Below are 3749 nucleotides of genomic sequence, written 5' to 3'. Positions count from 1 at the left end.
AGAGAATAATTTTGACAACGGACTATCTGGTCCTAACTTTGAATTTCGCTGAAACTCTAGGTCAGACCAATGCCTACTATTTCCTTTTCGGGAAACGCGTCTTCACCTACTCCTCTTAGGAAAATTTACCTTTTACCAAACCAGTCTTCCAGACAGTTTTGACTTTTGCTCAGCGTTTAAGATATCAAGACTTTCTTCTAGACGTCCGATCCCTAATTCGTCCAGTCTTTCACCTAGTGCCTGCAAGACTTTCATCTAGCGTCCTTGACTAGGATTTCATCCAACGTCCTCGACCCGCCAAGATTTTGCTCAGTCCCCTGGACTAGAACTTCGTTGCCTAACCGCAATTAGGACTTTCTACCTTTTGTCTAGCCTCAACTAGGACTTTTCTACACACTTAGTTCAACTTATTAGAATAACAATAATACTTAAATTAGAATCCTTTGCCATTATCAAAACTCAGGTTCGATCATCTGGTGCTTCCTGCACCAATCGAAATTATATGATCAGCATTGACTACCTTTATAATTTGTTTCTAATGCTTGGGTATTAGTTTGATCCAATTAAAGACCAATTTTGAACTTTGTGCCAAAAATGTTGTTATGAACACAAATAAGATCAGATGGAACAACTTGTTTGTTAATCTCATGATACCTTAATACTCACCTTTTCTATCTTTCACATAAAAGTTAAATATCACGTTTCACACTATTAACAAGAATGTGAATGCTAATTGAAATTAGCCTTGCCGAGGCCCAACATGGATTAAATGCAATTATAACAAAATAGTGAGCAAGGTCAAAATTAAAAACATAAAGAACCATGTTACTCCAAGGAGTCAAATATCATTAATGTGAGATAAACTAAAGATGGCACACTCTCCTACGTAACTAGCTTATTATGAATTTTCTTCATTAGTATCTATTAGAAGCATATTCCAATGGAAAATATCAATAAAGTGTTTAATAAAGTATACCACAATGTGTAGAGCATAAGGGGTCATCATCCTGATCAATAAGACCAAGAACTATAATATCCAATGGAAGTAGCTCAGCGTCGAAATAAAAAAGGAAAAATTTGCAATTACTTTTGATAATAGATCCTACATCACACATATCCAAACAAACAGTCATGCACTCCACATATAAATACAAAAGATGATATGATTGTATCTATATGTTTCTAGGGGGGGGGGGACCTGAGCAGGAAGTCCACATTACAGCTTGATATGAATTTGATGAAGGAGGACTATAAGCCATTATTTGATACATTCTTTTGGTTTGATATTGGGTGTTTTCTATGTATTGCATATTTTAATTGACATCTTTTATATGTTTACAAGAAGAGGATTGTTTTGAGTTTAATTATATTTCTCTCTTGAATCATGATATTATTCCTTACATTGTGAATTTGGTTTGGTAGGACATTGAAGTTGGTCCAATTGACACATGGTTCAAGCAGAAGCAAACCATCACAAGGAGAAGCAGGGTTCATCCAACCAAGTGAAAGAGCCTAATGCCCTCCTACTTGGGTTCAATTTGATTCCAACCCATCTCATGAAGCCAACCTATTGTGCTCAACCCAAGTCTAATCCCCTACCAAATGCCCTAAAATCCCATTAAACCAGACCCAACCCCGGTTCAAACCTAAAGTATAAAATTCAGTTTTGGCACAATGAACAGTGACTTGCGCTATTGATCATTGTGTTTGTTTCTCATTGTGCATCGCAACCCCATTTCTTCATCCAGATTTACGTCTCAATTCAACTTCTTTGACATTGAGATCTCCAACAATTAACATCCAGTTCCCGATCATCTAAGATTGTCGGTGAGTGGTTTCTCCGACATTAATTCTATTGCTAAGTTTTTTTTTGTTTCCCCCACTCTCGGAGGTGTTTCTCCGATCCAATGATTCCACCTCACATCGGTAAACATTGGAGATGTTCCTCTAACATTACTGAGCTCATTCTGATGACATTCCATCACCATCAGCCATCCATCAGATCTAGAGAATCTAGATCACATATATCTAGTTTTTCGATTGTTGACAATTTTAGATTTGTGTTTAACTCACTGGAGAGGTCTCTTTGCCTAGATGAGCTATTTTGGAACTGAGTTTGTAGCTGATGGGTACTTCTCCAACACTGACGTGAAGTTTTCACATTTGGTTCCTTGTGTGATGGCAAGGAGAAGATGTTTTGAAGTGTGATTTGGGTTTAGAGATGACTTAGTTTTGATTATGCATTTACTTCATTGTTGACATATTTATATTTCAATTTATAGTTGCCTTAATTCAATAATTCTAGTTTCCTTTGATTAGTTGTTCTTCTCTCTTGTTGAGTAGTTTATCTTGTTGAGTTGTTCCTTAAGTTTAGTTGTTCTTTTAATTGCTTTAGGGTAAGTTTCTTTTTTGTTAAGTAGTTTAGTTTTTAGCTAGGATTTAATTTCTATTTAAGATAAGATTTATTCAATTGTCATGTCCTTTACTTGATTGCATTTCATTCCGTAATCTAGGAGTTGAACCAAAAAAACCAACAACTCCCATTTCTATGGAGAAAACCCCAAAAAGAGTTCTTAATCTAGAACAAACATCCTCTCATTAGTTCCTCGAGAGATTTGACTTGGGCCTGGGCCCTATACTATTTCATTCTTGTATAGTTGAGGGTTTTCAAACATTTTATTAATATGGAATTCATTTGTGACACTCATCATGAACATACCAAGGACATCTATCATTGTATATATATTAGATGTCACTTCCTTAGGTGACAATTCTCTTAAAACACAACTCTGGAATCATAATAACTTAGTTTGAAATACAAAAATAAGGGTTGAGTAGGTGACTATTTAGTAGAAGATGAATGATTATAAGATTGGTACTGTTGATGTTGTATGAAAGCCCATTTATAAGCATCCAAGCACCAACACAGAGATATTGATGATGTTGAGGTCCAACCACCCCAACCAAAATAATTCCATTATTGCTTTGTGGCAATAACTAGCATGCATGCAATAGAACATAGAAGCTCTTTTCAAATGATAATGAACCTTGAATTGGAGCAACTTCATAACAATTACAATCCTTCTACTTCAACTTGATCTCTTAGAAGTCAATGCCTAAGTTCTGATGAGTGATTCATAGAATCACACTAATCCATCAAGGAAATCAAAAAAATCCTACAACAAAAATAGACAGAAGGATGAAAAGGAGAAGATATTGGAAATGATAAGATGGTAACATTCTAAAATCTTGCTTCACAATAATATCTAATGGTAATCTAACTACAGTCAAAAAATAGTGAAAAGAAGAAACAAGACAAAAATCTATGGAACATCTAAAACAAACAATTGATTCCTTATAAATATGAATGCATACAATGAGAGTCATAGCAATACAACTTGTGCTTCACTTTAATTACACATATCATCGCAAAGGAGTTCGGTGCAAAATTTAGAAACTAAATCAAATTAATTCTTTTAGTAAAACAAACAAACAATCAAATGAAATCCTACCGAAAAATCCAAAAATTAACCTATACGTTCATAGGTAAAGAAGCACACTAAAATTAGAATATAAATCTAAAAGCACAAGGTGAGATCCATGGAAGATGATGAGGATCTCCATGATCATTGTTCCTTGCTCATGAAATGATTTCATTTCTATACGAGAGCAAAGCTGAAGAAAATTGTGTGGACGGGAGACTCATCTTTCATCCTCCTCTGCCTTCTCCAGCTGCTATCTGATCCAGT

This window comes from Zingiber officinale, chromosome 4B (genome assembly GCF_018446385.1).
Source record: "Zingiber officinale cultivar Zhangliang chromosome 4B, Zo_v1.1, whole genome shotgun sequence".
In the NCBI taxonomy this organism is placed as follows: Eukaryota; Viridiplantae; Streptophyta; class Magnoliopsida; order Zingiberales; family Zingiberaceae; genus Zingiber; species Zingiber officinale.
Note: the sequence above shows the minus strand (reverse complement) of the source record.